Source organism: Mastomys coucha, unplaced genomic scaffold (genome assembly GCF_008632895.1).
Source record: "Mastomys coucha isolate ucsf_1 unplaced genomic scaffold, UCSF_Mcou_1 pScaffold5, whole genome shotgun sequence".
Taxonomy (NCBI): Eukaryota; Metazoa; Chordata; class Mammalia; order Rodentia; family Muridae; genus Mastomys; species Mastomys coucha.
In genome coordinates, this window is record NW_022196911.1 from 41,992,825 (window position 1) to 42,011,324 (window position 18,500).

The 18,500-nt window shown below is 39.1% G+C and overlaps 1 pseudogene; it reads right to left on the reverse strand.

Moving 5' to 3' along the window:
- Window positions 1–15,525, reverse strand: part of LOC116078643 — a 19,671-nt pseudogene extending 4,146 nt beyond the window's left edge.
- Between the last annotated feature and the right edge of the window lie 2,975 nt (window positions 15,526–18,500).

Sequence of the window (18,500 nt, forward strand, 5' to 3'; positions counted from 1 at the left end):
TTCTTTGAGGGTGCTATTTATGTCTTTCTTCAAGTCCTGCATTATCATCATGAGAAGTGATTTTATATCTGAATCTTGCTTTTTGGGTGTGGTAGTGTGTTCAGGACTTGCAATGGTGGGAGTATTGGGTTCTGATGATGCCAAGTAACCTTGGTTTGTGTTGCTTATATTCTTATGCTTGCCCCGCATCATCTGGTTATCTCTAGTGCTATCTGCCCTTGCTAAATCTGACTGGAGCCTGTCCTTCCTGTGATCCTGATTGTGTCAGAACTCCTCAGAGTCAAGCTATCTCTGTGATCCTGTGATTCTGGGATCCTGTGACCCTGGGCTTGTTAGAGCATCTGAGAGTGGAGTTTCCTCTGGGTGTTTTGGGAATGACTGTAGAGTTTGTGCCCAAGGTCTGCTCAGGGCACTGTCTGGCCCAGACAGCCCGGAAGCAACCTGAGACACTGGGCTGGCAGAGTTTCTTTGTGCCTGAGTCCTGTTGGTCCCAGTGTTGGGACAGATGTTGTGTCCTCCTCACCTCTGATCCTGAGTGTGTTAGAGTGCCAGGGAGTGGAGCTTCCTCTGGGTGTTGTAGGACCGGAAGGAACCTGAGTCACCGGGCTGGAGGAGTTCCTGTATGCCTGGTCCTGCTGGTCCCAGTTGCTCCTGGTGTTGGGACAGATGTTGTGTCCTCTGATCCTGGGCGTGTTAGAGTGCCTGGGAGTGGAGCTTCCCCCAAAACTAAGATTCTTTTAATTAGTCTACCTCAGCACACAGCTTTTTTTTTTTTTTTAAAGATAGGGTCTCATGTAGCTCAAGTTGACCTTAGACTCCCTGTATAACTGAGAATGACTTTGAATTTCTGATCCTCTCACCTTCACCTCCCGAGGGTTGGAATTATAGACAGGTACCACTAACCCCCATTGATATAGTTAGTGCTTAGGATCAAACCTAGGACCAGAGTACATGCAAAGCACTCTGCCAACTTAGTTTACCTCCCAAGCCCAAATACTTCTTTTAATGTAAAAAGAATTAATTGTATATTTTTCTGTGTCCTACAGTTGGCTGCACAGAGGGGAAGGGTCAAGGCAGAGCCCAGTGCTTCTGTGTGAGCTATAAAAGGCAGAGACATATACGCTTGCGTTGTGTTTCAACAAACATATCATTACATAAACCCCAGCTTCGTTTCTGGCTGTTGTGGGTCATTACTTTCTCTGCCTGTGTAATTTGTTTTTGACAGTGTCACCCTTTCTAAACTTTCCTCTTCTCCTCACAACCCGTGCCCACTGCTATGAACTGAAACCCTTCCTGTCTCCACTACCAACAACTTTGTCTGGGGTAACAGAGCTTAAATTCTTGTTCGCCTTCCCAGAACCCTCTTGCACTTGAACATATGGATATGTAGGTAGACTGGTAACTCGTTTTTTTTTCTAATCTTCCACATAATGATTGTGTACTTTACTCCACAATTTAATATAAAAAAGAAGTAAGTATATAAAAAAGCTAAAGAAACTTTAGCCATTACATGGATTCTACCACTAAGGCCTTACTATGCATATATTACCTGTTTTGCTATTCACAGATCTACTCAGCTCTCAGTCTGTCTTATTGCTGTGACCCCTTCAAAGTAAGCAGCAGGTATTGGTGGTGAGCTTCTCTACCCCTGTGTGTCATCACTCTGTGTGTGTGTGTGTGTTGGTGTGTGTGTGAACATTTGAATACATTCTCATTTCCTTTGTGCTGGTGCATCTAATAAGCAATGCAATCTACAGACAACAATTGTAGTATTTGTTGAATTTTTTCATATATGTGTCTACCTATGTGTACTGGCTAGTTTTGTGTGTCAACTTGACACAGGCTGGAGTTATCACAGAAGGGAGCTTCAGTTGGGGAAGTGCCTCCATGAGGTCCAGCTGTGGGGCATTTTCTCAATTAGTGATCAAGGGGGTAGGGCCCCTTGTGGGTGGTGCCATCCCTGGGCTGGAGGTCTTGGGCTCTATAAGAGAGCAGGCTGAGCAAGCCAGGGGAAGCAAGCCAGTAAGAAACATCTCTCCATGGCCTCTGCATCAGCTCCTGCTTCCTGACCTGCTTGAGTTCCAGTCCTGGCTTCCTCTGGTGATGAACAGCAATGTGGAAGTGTAAGCTGAATAAACCCTTTCCTCCCCAACTTGCTTCTTGGTCATGATGTTGTGCAGGAATAGAAACCCTGACTAAGACACTATGTATCTCAAATCTCTATCCAGAAATAGACAATTGTTACTACCTCCCAAACCATAAACCCTTCTAGGTAAGTCGTCTTTCGCTCAGACTTTTGTGGGTCATCCATGTTATTGGTGTATGTTGTACAACAGTATTTCCAAATACCCTCACATTGCTGCACTCCACTTTGTTTATCCAAGTTCTCCTGTTCATGATCACCCAGTTGGTTTTAGGGAGTTATATATAAAGCTGCTATGAATCTTCTTGCTTGGATCTTGATGTGAGCCTGTTTCATTTCTCTTGTGGAATAAGAGAAGCAGAAATGGAATTTCTGGGTCACAGCAACAAGCATGGGTGGCATTGCCTTGTATAGAAAAACTATCACTTACATGACCATTCTTTTATTAGTGGACATTTAGTTGGTTCCTTTTTAAAATTGTTCTTCCTACTTTGCTCTGGTGATTCTCCTTTGTCTGTGTCTGTCTGTCTGTCTGTCTGTCTGTCTGTCTCTCTCTCTCTCTCTCTCTTTCTCTCTCTCTCTTTCTCTCTCTCTCTCTCTCTCTCTCTCTCACACACACACACACACACACACACACACACACACACTCTTGCCTTCTTGAGAAATACAGCCACAGGAAGTTAGCAATGTTTCCAAGACTAACAGTTTTAACTCTATTTAAAATCATAGCCTACTGGGAAGCTGATCAGAGCACTTGGAATTAGTAGTGTGGTCTTAGGGCCAGCAGCCTCAGAGTCATCTGAGGGGCATTGTAATGTAAACCCAAGAGCCCCATTCTAGTCTTGATGGGTCAGAATCTGCATTTTAACAAGATTCACAGTTCATTCCTATGCAGGTGGTACAACCAATAAATTGGATAAATGGGAACTTTACTGTTCAACTCAATAGAACCCATTAATTGTCTGGTAAAAATTTTTTTTTTTTTGGAAGCTGTAGACTTTCAGATAGTTGAAGCTAATTATCTATCCAAAGGCAAACCAATGACATTACAATCAAGTTGTGCAATTGATTAAGACACATGGCATTGCAGATGTGCAGGAAGGAGTCAGATGTGTAGAGCAATCTCCTGTAGTGGGTATCTAACACTGTTTCTCATTGGGGCTTTATTCTCAGATTCTGTGGCCATTGTGAAGGCTGGAGAGCTCAATAGGTGGGGACCTGGGATTTTTATATATTCCTCCTACCTTCATAGAGTCATTGCGTGTGTGTGTGTGTGTGTGTGTGTGTTTGAGTCTCTTTATATGCTAAGGATCCCAGCCTTAGTCAACTTTAAAATGTAAGCATTAGGGTAGAAAAGTTTCAAAGCTACAGAATAGCTGACAATTTGAATCTATAGAATGACATTTACAATGACATCATCTCTATAGAATAATTTAGCAAACATTCATGAACCTTTCATGGTCATTTGCAATTTGCTGGTATTTAACTGCCTATCCTTCTGGATATATGCATCCTTGTGGAAACATCCACTTCCTCTAGCCAGCCAAGTTGGTTTTTGTTTGTTGAAGTACTTGAAAGTGAATTGCAGCTATTCTTTCATCTTATTTTGAATCTTTCAGCACATGTGCTTACATGTCCCTGATAATACTCTGCATCTAAGAGATTTCACATCAATACTTATGTTATCTACTGCATATTCAAATTTTTCTGATCATATGAGAAATACCTTCTGCTTTTTTCTCCTTAGATCTAGTAAAGGATCACAATCATACTCATGGTATCATTTATTTATTTATTGTGGTAGAGCACATTACTCAAAATGTGGTGCCGCTAACATTGAGTGTCTCAGACTTCTGTGGCTTAGGAGAGGTAGGCTTGCTTGAGCTGACCTTCTGCTTGCGGGTCTTTGGCAGGCTGCAGTCAGGGAGCTACCTAAACTGAAGGCACATTGAGGCCCATTTCACTTAGTTGTTGGCAGTATTCAGTGCCCAGACAGGCTGCTGGATAGAGGCTGCAACTGCAGATAGAGGCTGCAATTCTGTGTGCACACCCCTCCCCAGCCTTGTATGATCATCTCACCTCTTCATTGTATTAAGAATCTGTGACTAGTCTCTAACCAAAAGAATTGGGATTGGAGATCCATGCCTTTCATTAAGGTGTTCTATATAAGATCTGCATTGTCAGCATTCCCCCCAACCCCCTTCACCCCAGTAGGGGCCCAGCACAAGAAGGGATAATAGACACTGGAATTCAGGAACCTCTTTGAAATAAGAGTAGCTACAGCCAGCCAAACCTTCGTGGGACACACAGAAACACCTTCCCTGCCACTACACCTACTTCCCAGATTAAAAAGAGAACATTAGAGGGGTTCTCAGTAAAATTAGGGAGAAGCACTAATGTTCTCTTCTCCACTTCCAGCAAATTGGAGGAATTAGTAGGATGGCAGGGAAAAGAAAATAATCGGGGAATAGAGGCTCAGTTTTACGCTGTGATATTTTCTATGACTAAATATTTATCTTTGCACCATTATTTTGGTCATGTCTAATTAAATTTTTTTTATATGTAAGTAAACAGAACATCAGTCTCTTTACCAAAGTTTTCACAACTATTTTTCACTCAAACACAGGTTTTTTTTGCAGTGCAGAACTTGCATTGAAACAGTCATATGCTCAAAATCTGGAATATAATTTTTTTTTATTTTTGAGGTTGATATAATTTTTGTTCAAACTAATAAATTAAGGTATTATTTTCTATATAGATTTCTACTGTGAAGATGTGAGGTTGAAATGAAATCTCATTTTTCTTACTGGTCATTTGACTTCACTGAGCTTTATCACTGAGCTATGGCCCATCCCTACTGCCCTGCTTGAGAGCTATTGAAACATCTTAGGGGCTTATCCTTGTGTGTGCTCACTGACAAACTCCTATTATAATCCATTCCAAAATTAGAGACCCTATATAAGAAATATTGGTCTTGATTGTTTTTCCCATATATTCCCCTTGTAGCTGCCCTTCCCCTTGAGTCCCTATATTCATAATTGGGGGAATTGCATAGATTGAGTGTAAATTCTTTTTCTCAGCTAAAGATTTTATGGTATTTGCTTAAAGTTTGTGACCTCATTTTCTTTTCACAGTGGTTCTCTGTTACTGTGGGATTATTGTTCTAGATGTAGAGATACAGTTTAATATATAGTTATAGGGATAACTTTTGTTCTTGCATTAATTGTACTAAAAATTCTCTCTCTCTCTCTTTCTCTCTTTTGCTCTCTCTCTCTTTGTGTATGTGTGTATGTGCACATATCTATGCATTCCATGGCACATGTGTAGAGGCCAGAGGACAAGCCCAGATATGTGCACTTACCTCCTATCGTATTTGAGACAGGCGTCTCTTATTGACTGCTTCTTTCACAGGCCAGGCTAGCTCGCCTTGGACCTTATGGAAATGTTACCATTTCTGCTTCCATTTCATAGTAGGAACTCTGGGATCACAAGTGTGTGCTACTGACTCAAGCTTCTTGTGAGTTCTGAAAATCTGAGTGTTGTCCTCTTGCTTCCTCTGCAGGCACTGTTTGCACTTTTAAAAACGAGTTGTTTATCTCCTGAAAGAGCAATCTAGAAACATCACTTTGTTAATTTGAGATGCCTATTTTCTTTATTGAACAACGTTTAGACAAATATTGTATAAAGCCCAAGTTCGGTTGTTAGTACTCTATCGTTTATGTATTTGCTGTTTTTCTGAGTAAGCCAGTAAGTGTACAGCTTTGTAAGCTTAGCATTTGAATGCAGTTGTGCCTCTTCGTCTTTATAAGTGTTCCATTTGAAAGTTTTACTGGGCAGTCCCAACTCAGAAGGTATCAGTGGCTATGGAAACAGTGCAATAGTAATGACTTACAGTCAGGATGCAGCCAATAAACATGCAAGATTTTTATATTTACCCAAGAGATTAATGGAGGCATACATAGAGCAGACATTTGCTTTAATTTCATCCAGACTTCTTTTCTTTTGCCTTTTTATGGGTTTCTCAATCACATTATTTCTCTGCTATCGGAAGCTTTTATTTGCTGATAAGGGCTGTTACCTAGTTTCAAAGTTGGAGAAATAAAAATACTATTACTGCTATTACAAACAAGGCTATATGTTTTCCTCTTGGGCTAAACTATTCTTGTCTTTGGTAAAATCAGCAGCAAAAGAGCAAAACTATGGTATTGAGAGAACACTGTTTTTATTTCAATTTGTGTGCGTGTGCACACGTGTGTGTAGGTGTGTGTGGTGTATTCCTCATGTATGTGTATGTCCTTGGAAGCCAGAAGAGGCTGTTGGATTCCGTGGGACTGGAGTTACAGATGAGCCAGTCATCGTGGGTGCTGAGAACCAAGCTTGGGTTCCCTGGAAGAACAACAAGCACTCTTAACCACCGAGTCATCTCTATTCCAAGAGATAATTTGTGAGAAACACAAACATTAGTACATAGTTAATGTGACTCGACCTATTGTTCAGCCTTATGACCCTAGAGGAAGCTAATGGCTTGTATATGACATGATTGCCTTCTTGCTTTATTGGTCTGAGTTAATTCTGACAAGACATTTATCTTGGCACTCACAGTGTGAGTCTTCCTGCTCTGCCCTGTTACCTACTCTATCAGCTATCATCCCTGCTGCCTTTGCAATACAATACCCCTGCCTCTCATTTCCTTCTCTAGGAAGAAGGCTAGCTGTTGAGCCTTGGAAGAGGAGCAGTTACTCTTCAGCCTTCCTGTGGACTTAGTTCCTTCTTACCCCCTCCTCCAGTACAATTGAATGGAACTTCTGCAGGATGTTTGTTTAGTAGTAATGAAGAAGGAGAATTATAAGATGCTCAGATGAAAATGACTGAATCTAGTAGAATGAGTTTTCCAGGCTCAGCTTGCTTTCACTACCAAACTTGTTGCTTCAGAAGAAAGCTGAAAATGAGATACTACCATTCATGCGCAATTGTTTATATACATTTAATTTAACATAAATTATATGTAAATAATTTAATTTATATATATTTAATATGTATATATGCATATATATTTCCTTCAAGAGCATGAAGACTGCTCATATTCACATGCAAGGTCATTCAGAGGATCCTGTAGGTTCCAGAAAAAACTATGTCAGGTTTTTTTTTTTTTGCTTACTTCATAATTCAGATATCACATTAAATAACCTTATAGCATGGCCAGAGTTCTACAATCCCAGAGCTCATGGAAACCATTAGCAAGTTCAAGTCCAGCCTGGTCTATATAGCAGATCCCTTCTTGAAACTAAACAAACATAGTAAGACATGGATATTTATTTAATTTTCATCCTTAATTCAAACTTATATGCATTTTAGTTACTCAAACCTTCTCCTCCTCCTCCTCTTCCTCCTTCTTCTCTTCCCTCTTCTTTTTTTTTTCTAAATTACAGTCATTTTTTTCTATTAAATTACATTTTAGACAGAAGGGTAATATAAGTTATATCATGGGTATTCTTCCCTATGGGCTATAATGTCTATAATGTAAAAATAAAAGACTTCTTTTCCTTTAACTTTATTTTTGGCATTATTATAAACCAAGTTTATTCCTTCTCTTGATAACTCCCTCAAGTCATGCTGTGAATATGATCATGTCCTGCTTAAAACCACGTAAACAGATAATTTGTAAGCAATTTAATTTGTATCTCGACGGAATTAATTTAGAGACAATATAGGAATAGTTAATTAACAATACTGTCAACATAAAACAAAAGCATTCACCAAGAAATGACCAAGAAACAGAGCAAAAATTGGAAAAGAATTTTTGCTTCTGTTTACATATTTTTTATATAAAGGCTTATTAAGACTCCAAGGAGCTATCATTTTGAAAGCATTTGGAAACACAATTTCTGTGAAGTATAAAAAGCAAAAGCAGAATAATTTGTATAGATAATAGTAGGAAAATACAGATATATATTTTAAGGCAGAGATGAATACTTTATTTAGTCTGGTAATGAAGGCTTGTTTTTCCAGATTCTAAGGAACATTGCTACTATCTTCACAGTAATATTAAGATATTTCTACCATGTTTGACATTTGTGCTCAGAGTACAAAGCAGGGGTAGATAAAACTGCTGATATCTTAGAAGACATGAAAAAAAAATAGCACTAAATTCCATCAATGACCACAAGACTTTTCCCCACCATGCAACATACAAATGCTTATGTGCATGTAATCTATATTACCTACACACACACACACACACACACACACACACACTGATACATCCATGTATAGTTGATACTCATAATTGTTATTATATTCTATAAAGGTACTAAATGCCCAAATTAGTGGACAAGGAACCATTGATTCTAGAGAGAATATCGGAGTAGATTGTTAAGAGCCACTCACTAGTCACAGGTTTCCACTCCTTAATCAACTTTGTTTTAAGTGTGCTACTATTTAACAAAACCCTATATAGCATCATTGATCTGTGGCCAATGCAGCAAGCTGATGGCTAACAGCATTCTAACTCATCAGCCTTAAGGAAGCTTTTCTAATACCCATTTTCTCTTGTAGGGCTCGTCACCATTTTCTTGTGCTTGGGAACACTGGATGGCACTCCAGTACTACAATTTAAAGTCAGTTTCCTACAGTAATACCACTACCAAATTTGCAGAGGTACAAAATGAGGCACTGAAGAGGATACTTAGAGGATACTAGCTTATAATCTAGGATATGAAACAAGATGGCAGAATATCTATCTATATTTGATCTCTTCTAATGACATCAGTTGTTTGCTGCAGTCTATATGTTCAGGTATTTCTACCAAAGAGCAACAAGTTGACTTACAGGCCACAATTACATGTATACGTGTACATATTGTCGTGGATTGAATATGCTTGGCCCTTAGAAGTAGTACTATTAGGAGGTGCTTGCGGGAGTAGGTGTGGCCTTGATGAAGGAAGTGTGTCACTGTGGGGGTGGGCTTTGAGAACTTCCTTCTAGCTGCCTGAGGGTGCCAGGATTCTCCTGCTTGCCTTTGGAACAAGGTATTCCAAACTCTCAGCTCCTTCAGCATCATGCCTGCCTGCATGCTGCCGTGCTTCCCACCATAATGATAATAGGCTGAACCTTAGAACCTGTAAGCCAATTCCAGTTAAATGTTATCATTATAAGAGTTGCCTTGGTCATGATATCTTCTCACAGCAGTTGAAACCCTAACTAATACACCACACACACACACACAAATGAAATATATGTAGTAAATTCATACATAGGCATTCATTATATATGGAACAGAAGAAAAGATTTACCTCAAATGATCTCAATGCAGAATAAAATACATTAATTAAAATTTTGAAATTTGAGAATGTGTCTTATTCTATAAAGCATCTGGGGTAACAAAAAAGCAGTGCTACCCAAAACATTCAGTTGGATATCAAATCATTTGAGGGACTGCTATTGGTAGTTCTGGCCAATGTTTTCCCTTTTACTTGAAAAGGTATCTGACAGTTATTGATTTTTTTACACTTAGGCTTTATGTAAGCATTGTGTTGAAAATAAGGGAAAAAAAACCCTCTAGGTTTGATAGTTTAACTTGTAATCCTACCTCTTTAGCCTGGTGACAACAGGGTAGTGAGTTCAAGGCCATCCTAGGCTATAATATGAATCGGGCCAACTTAGTGGCTTGAAACATTGTAAGACATTGTTTCAAAATTTAAAATGTAATTCTATACTTTAAAAAAATTAAAAATGTAAAAATGGACAGTATTTGTTATTTGTTGTCAATGATAAGGTTTGGAGAAGTTTATTTTTACTACCACAAGTTTGATAGTCTTTCAAAAATTAGACTTTTTGAGATCAGAACCACAGTGATATTGACAAAAAAAAAAAAAAGTTTAAGAAAATTTTGTGGTGGAAAAAAAGAAACCTAACATTTAAATGACTACTGTCAGCTAGTATGTTTCAGATGGCCAGTGTATGGTCTCACAGCTATTTGATTTGTAAAATACTCAGTTAAACTCCAAGACAGACCATCGTATTTAAATTTAACACAACCAAAATGTTCATGGATGTGAGGTAAGGTTTTTTGTCATTTACCATCATGGTTAAAGAAAGGCTAGCTTCTTGAGTGTGGGTGTAGCATCCAAGGAAGAATCCCATAACTCTCAGGAATCAGGATGATAGTTCTCGCCCAGCTTCCAGCAGAGTATGTGTGTGAGGCTTGCTTTTCTTCATATACCACAACCCAAGACACTAGGCAGCAACAGACTGAATGCAGAAGCAGGCGGCAGAAATCTGGTCCCCTTCTATTAAGCAGAACATTAAAAAGACTTTTTAAAATAAGAAAAAACAGTGATATCTTTCCACCAGTTGTCTTAAGTATTTTTTTATAATGTTATTTGTTTTTTTTTTAAATAATAGGTTTATTGCTATTTAAAATGAATAATCACTTAATTTAAAGTACTGAAACATTTCCTAAGGATTAGGTTTTACTTTTTAATATGGTAAACATTGGTAGGTCTAATCCATCTAACCATAGGCTCTATGGATTCTCTAATAGGCAACTGAAGGGGTGGAGATGTGACTCAGTGGTCAAAAGCACTGACTGCTTTTCTGAAGGACCTGGGTTTGACTCTCAGCACCCACAAAGTGGTTTAAAACTGTCTTTGACTCCATCTCCAACAGATCTGATACTCTGTTTTATTCTTTCTAGGCACAAAGTATGCATGTGTCAAAAATCAGATGCATGCATGCCAAAAATCAGATTCACAAATAAAAATAAAATCTAAATTTTTAATTTCTTCTGAAGTCACCATAATTTTTGTAGAAACAAAAAAAATTTATTTTCTTTTTAAATTTTCAACTTGGACTTTTAGTGCAAAGCCACCCAGCATGAGATTGAAATAACATGCAGGTTAAACACCAATTAACATAAGATAATAATAAAAAAATTTAAAAGACAATTGAGAGATTTTGGGGTTAGTTTAGCTGGTATATAGCTTGCCTTGCAAGCATGACCATGAGTTCAGTCCCCAGACCCCATGTGGAAAAGTTGCTTATGGTGGCAGACACTTATAATGTCAATGTTGGAGAGGCAGAGAGAGAGAAAGACAGGGAGATGCTCAGGGCTCTCTGTCTAGGATAAGCTCAAGGCCAGTGAGAGGCAGCCTAGACATCAAGAAAAGCTACAAGACCACCCAAGGTGGTCCTCTGTCCTCTACATGCATGTACACACATGTACATGCACCCCTGAACAGACATTTGCACATGTGTGCCTGCATACATGTGGATGTGTATACAGAGAGAGAATTGAAGTCAGATTTAACTAAAGCTCATCAAAATACAGAAACTCTTTGAAAGGATCAAGGAATTGCCAAGTCAGCCAGGAACTGAGAAGCCAAGATCCATGAGGATAAAACTCTTTGGATGGGGTCTGTCATTCTGTGCCGCTTTCCCCACTCAAAGCATGTTCCAGTTTGAAGTTGCCACGAATGCAGAAGCTGAGAAATGGAGAGAAGTTTCTAGCAACCTTACGGGTATGTTAAACAAACTTAGAGTGTAAAGCTAAAGCAGTTAGGACCCAGGCATAATTTCATAGAAAAGGAAAGGATTATGAGTCCAGTCTTTGGAGGTCCAGTTCATGAGGTGAGGGAGACAAGCCTGCTATCAGCTGTGGTGAAATCGGGAAGCTGGTGAAGCCCTCCGTGTTCTCACACAGCTGGGGAGACAGTTCATTAGGATGCTCACACTGAACTAGTGTGCACTGAGGATGAAGTGCTGGATGGACACTTGAGGTCCTTTTGGGACTCTTAAAGGACTATCCTTAAGCAACAAGGCAGAGTAGTATGTCAGACCTGACAGGCTAGAACATACCCTTAATCTACATAATTTACCTAAACTAGTATGTGAGAATGTAAAGCATGAAGCTCTGATATGTTCTATGAGAGTTTGCATGGAGAACATCTAGAGGGTCTACTGATGCGGCTATTTACAGATGGACAGTATTTTATTGAGAAGTAACTTCTCAATGTATTTTTTTTGGGGGGTGGTAGTAGCTTTAATTAGTGGGATATACATTTTATTAACTTAAGACACAGATGAAACACTTAAATTGTCTTACAAATCTACCTCTTAGGACATAGTAGAAATTAGTCTTTTTACTTTCCTCCACATCAAATAACAATGGGTATAGATTTTTAGATGCCTCAGTCTGGGTGGAATTTAATTCATCACTAATTATGAGAGGTTTCCAAGGCTCTACATCCATACTGTTCAGTCTTTACCATATAATGATGATGCTAATGACACCAACGTATTAGTTAAAACTAAAGATGTATGTATCAGGAATCAGTTAAAACATTTCAGCCCCTTTCTTAGGTCCTCACAACACTTCTGTGGAAGCAAGATGCAAAAGTTCACGTGATTTCAGTGCCCTTCACAGCTGGTGTCAGGTCTAAGGTCGAGTCCCAAACCCTGGTAGTAACTTCTGTACCACATGGACCATCTCTCATCCTATCACAGCCTTTCAGTTTCCCAACTTTTGTCAGCCGGAAAATGAGTGTTCTGAAAACTGTCACAAGTGAATGTGCAGAATGAGGGGCATGCATTTTGTGTTAGTACCAGCTTCCATGTGTGAGGGAAGAGATTGAGGTATGTAGTGGGACATTAAAGTTGTATTTATTTTTTTTAGTGTGTTAGTGTCATAAACACATTTTTATGGAATGCTTTTATCTCATCTCAAGGTTTATCATAACTCAAGTTATGAAAGTAATCTGTTTCTATGTATCTTACCCAATAACATACCAGGCATCCATGTCTTCTGGCTATTGTCTATTATTTTACTAAACCACAGCTATTCGTTTTTTGAGTGGTTGTATAATGTGAGAATTTCCTTGTTTCTCTCTTAGACTTGTTTCCCTGTTTTGAGCTGGAACCTTAGTTGGGGCTAAGGCGTTTTACACAGCTTTCAGCCTTGGGAATATATTTCATGCTTGGTATCAGGTCTATTAACCAGCATTAGTAGAGACAGGAAAATCCAATAAGTATCCAACCCCATTCTGTGCCCACTGCACACATTATATCACAGCCCAGAGGGGAAGCTCATTTCTGTGTAGGGCTGTGTGCTTTGGAACATTACTGCTAAACTTCACAGTGCAAGTGGCTATGTCTACCTACCCTCCCCCACCAAGCCTCTTCCTATAATTCTCAGCACATTGAAACAAGATTTAAAATAATTTTTTTTTTCTTTTTTGAAACAGGGTTTTCTCTGCATAGCCCTGGCTGTCCTGGGACTCTTCCTGTCGACCAGGCTAGCCTTGAACTCACAGAAATCCACCTGCCTTTGCCTCCTAAGTGCTGGAATTAAGGTATGCATCATCACTGTCCCACTGAGACAAGAATTTTTTTTTCAAAAGGTATATCCATCATAGCTCATTGAGATTTTAAGTTGCTTCAATCTATTTTAAATCCGTGCATATGCAAGAGGTCCACAAAATATCTTCTTGTTTTTTTTTTTTTTTTCACAACAAAGGGCCAGATGGCCAGTATTTTAGGATTAGCATGCTGGGTGATCTCTGCTGTAACTCCTCTGTTCTATAATTGTCATGGGAAAGAAGCCATAGACAAAACCTTAGCAAATGCTGTGGTTAGGTTCCAATAAAGCTTTATCCCTAAAAATAGGTGAACATAGGCAGCTTTTGGTCTGTGGCTGTTCACCTCCAATACTCTCTTATTTTAGTTTGTGTAACAACTCAGGAAGGCACGTATCACTGTTATCTTCACTTTTCAGACACAAAATACCCGAGAATTTTTTTTTTTTTTTTTTCAAAATCACATAGTTCAAGCAAGGGAAAAGGAATTTGGAGGCAATCAGGTTAACCTGAGAGAATGCATGCTTCTGCCCCCCCCGGCCCCCCCCCCCCCCCCCGTAGATAACATGGGGAAAGGTTTATCTGTGTAACTGTCCTACATTTCAAGATAAGGTATAATTTTGGGCTTTTATCATTTATAATGCGCTAGGCATGTCCACCTTATGGTCTTAGTTGGCTGCCAATGCAGCCTACACAAAATAATGAAGCTATTTATGTGATTCTCAATCCTTGACCTTTGTGGATGACAATGTCAAGTTACAGCGCCAAAAGGCGGGGCATAACTTCAACCCATTTTTTTTTTTAAAGATTTATTTTTTTTTTCTTTAGCTATGAACATGTGTATTTGTGGGTAGAAACGAGCATGTATATGAGAAGGTTACAGATGCCTAAGGAGCCTAGAAGAAGAGGGCAACCTAGGGCTGAAGTTACAGACAGTTCTGAGCTGCCTCCCAGAGGTCATGGGAATCAAACTTGTGTCTCCTGAGAGTGTAGACTTAGCAGTATGTGGCTTTACCTGCTGAGGCGTCTCTTCAGGCTTTGAGTTTATGGTTGCTTGATGGATGATGCCTTCCCTTTCCAGATGAGGAAATGAAAAATGAACTAAAAAACATTTGCTTAGGGTCCTGTCCATAGCGCTCCATAGCACTGTGTTAAGTAAACATGAAGTGGAAATTAGGAAAGGAGGGGAAACCAGTTAGGTCTCTGTTTCTCGTGTGACTGTGAACAGAGACAGTAGCAGGGACTGACAAAGCTTCATTAGATGTCATTTCTTTTACCTGACAGAGGTGATCACCACCTGGCCAAGATTGAGTAGACCAAGGAATAAGAGCAACATTTTAGATTTATACAACAAAATACTACATTGTAACAAGTCTATTACTATTAGAAGTTTACTTTGTCACAGGTTTAGAGACTAAGAGGTAAAGATAACTATATTAGCCCAGTCAAATTCTAGTAACTGTTGCCTCTCTAATATGGTCATTATTTACTATCTTTACTTGGAGGGCTGGCCTTACAGTATCTTGTATAGGCACTACTCTCATGGAAAAGTTTCCACTCTTGTGATCCTCTTTCAGCCCGATTTTCTCCCCAATATACCCTTCTCCAAAAGTCATTGAATTGGAATTTTCAGTTTTAACATATGCATTGAGGGTCACATCTTAGCACGCAGCACTGAGTTAGGGTAGTTGGTGAGATTGAGACACAAAGAAATAAGCCAGACTTTGGATAATTCACTTATATTAAGCCCTCAAGAACTAAGGAAGGGATAGTAATAAAAGGCTAATGAGGCAGAAATTAACTGCTGATGACTTTGGGGAGTGACCCAAGGGTTATCTGTAGACAGCCAGTAGGAGTGTGTGCGTGTGTTATGTGTGTGTGTGTTATTCCTGACATCATCCAGTAACACAAGGTGAAGCTCAAAGCTACTTGTCCTTTTGTTTTTAAGCAGAGGTTGAGATAGAAACAAATTCATCGTTATAAGCAAAGGGAAAAACTTACCTTTGTGTCCTGGGCAAAATGATCCGCCATTTGTGAGGCAACTGTGAGGGAGCTTGTGTTTTTAGGACAGAGCCATGTCTAAAGCAAAGACTGAGGAAGGGAAAGAAAGTTTGATGGAAGAGAATAATGATCTAAGATTTGCTGTGGATAGCTGGATTCAAGTGGGTCTGGATTTTTTAGATCGAAAGTTTGGGAGGGATGGGAACAAAAAAGAGGTTATGCAGAGGGGAGTGTAAGAGATGTCAGGAGTCCTGTAGAGACGTTCTGATAAAGACAGCAGAGAGGTTCACGCGTTCATTTAGTGAACCTAACAATGGCAAGGTATCAAAGGTTATATAGATTTTGATAAACCAGCCTGCCTCCATCTTAGGCTTGAAAGCCATCTTAGTAAAAACAAACTAGTTTTCATTCCTGTTTATGATTAAATATCTGTTTCTCAAAGATTGTGCTATGCCTTACATGAAACCTGAACTACACTTGTTTCTGTATTGCTTGTTCCAGGAACTGGCAACCATGCTTTTGTTTAGAAAGGCTACTATGACCACCGCCTGTTGTGATGACTACCTTACAAGCATGTCTTTATTTCAGGAGGTCATTATGACTAGCTTGTTTTGCTTATGTTCTGACCGTGGAACCCTGCCTATGTTTTCCTCATATCCAATGCTTACTTACCTTTTGAACAGTGCCTTAGGGGGACTGTACATGTACATGAATAAAAAAGCTTGTTTTAGTTTAATTGCTCCCTTTAGTAATTTGGCCATGATGATTTTAGGTTGGTGGTCTTTCTTTCTCTTTACATTTTTGGGATTAACAATCTCCCTCTGCTTTTACAATAGGACATGCTGTATCCTTCTTAATTTTGATCACTACCTGTAGGCTTCAGCTCTAAGTCAACTCCTCATATTACCCTATATCCTTTCTTCCCCATTTTTCCCCCACACTCCATCCCTCCCCATTTCCCTTGGCTTTCCTTCTTCTGTCCCTTCATTCTTTTATAGCTGGAAATTAAACCTGAGGGCTATTTAAACTAGTCAAGTTCTCTTCTAATGAGCTGTGTCTCCAGCCTTTCTCCAAGTTCTTTCATATTCAAGAGGATTTGCAATTTGTTGAGATGGAACATTTACATCTCACTTTCCTTGTTAAATTCTAAAGTCAGTAATACAGATGTAGAGGCTCACAGCCATCCATTGAACTGAGTGCAGGGTCCCCAGTGAAGGAGTTAGAGAAAGGACCGAAGGAGCTGAAGGGTTTGCAACCCCTTAGGACAAACAACAATATGAACTAACTAGTACCCTCAGAACTCCTGGGGACTCAACCACCAACCAAGGATTGTACATGGTGGGACTGATTGTTCTGGCAGCATGTGTATAGTAGAGGATTGCAGAGTCGATCATCAATGGGAGGAGAGGCCCTTGGCCCTGTGAAGGTTCTGTGCTCCAGTGTAGGGGAATTCCAGGGCCAATAAGTGGGAGAGGGTAGGGTGCCAAGCAGGGGGAGGGGGAGAGGTACAGGGATTTGTTCTTGTTGTTTTTTGTTTGTTTGTTTGTTTTGTTTTGTTTTTGAGGGGAAACTGGGAAAGGAGAAATCATACGGCATGTAAATAAAGAACATAAAAAAAAAAAGAAAAAAATTCTAAAGTTAGTCACTATAATCAGTAATGTCTTCCTTCCATTCTACTCACTTTTACCTCCTCCTCAGGATGCCTCTGTACTTTCTAACTTAAAAGTTTTCATTGTAGTGGTCTTTAACTTTCTTGGTTAAATTTGATTACATATTTTATTGTTTTCGTAGTATTTTTGAACTAGGACCACTTTCACAGTTTTTTTCCTCATGAAACTTGTTACTGATGTGAAGAAAAGCTACTGACTTTTCTAGCTTGAATTTTGTGTTTGGCGGCTCCACAGAATTTGCTTATTGGTTCAAATTGTGTTTTTTGTGGTGTTAAGATCTTTGTTGCTTTTTTTCCCCACACTTATTATAAAAGTTGTTTGATATAAAACAATCAATTGAACACTCTTATATAGATGCTTGTCTGTAGCAATACTGAAAATACATACGTTTTTCTCAATAGAAATTTTAAATAACTCCAAACATATTAGCTGTATATTTTAAAATAATACATCATTACTAGCTTTTAAAAAAAATGAACATTAATAGATAAAGTCTTTTTGTTTGTTTGCTTGTTTGTTTTGTTTTTAGCAGAGCTTAAAATCTTGGCTCTTACTGTGGTACAAGCCCAAAATAAAAATAATTTTTAGATATTGGAGCTCATTGCAATAAGGCTGTACTTCAATGACCCTCACATCACCAAAGGATTTTACCTCCATTGTAGCTAAGCTAAGAGTATCTAAGCTAAGAGTTCTGCTGTGCCAAGGAGTGAATTGTAGGCACAATATTTGGATACAGATTTCCTGCTATGGTCAAAGCTATTTGACTGGAATGATTGTCTTCATTCTCAGCCCACAGAGAACTGGTTGCATTCATTTAAGAAATGGAATTAAGATGGTCTATCCGTGAAGTCATTCACCAACTGCTTCAATGAATGCTTTTCAAAATCATCACAGCCAATGAACCAGATTCTTTTTTTTTATTTCTCTTTGTTCATTTTTTTCAAGATTTCTTTTTTATATATATTTTATTAGATATTTTCTTTATTTACATGTCATATGATTTTTCCTTTCCCAGTTCCCCTCCCAGAAACAAACAAACAAACAAACAAAAACAACAAGAGCAACCCCCTGTTGCCTCCCCCCTCCCCATGCTTGCCACCCTACCCTCTCCCACTTATTGGCCCTGGAATTCCCCTACACTGGGGCACAAAACCTTCACAGGGCCAAGGGCCTCTCCTCCTATTGATGATTGACTTTGCAATTCTCTATTATACACATGCTGCTAGAACAATCAGCCCCACCACGTACAATCCTTGGTTAGTGGTTGAGTCCCTGGGAGCTCTGAGGGTACAAGTTAGTTCATATTGTTGTTCGTCCTAGGGGGCTGCAAACCCT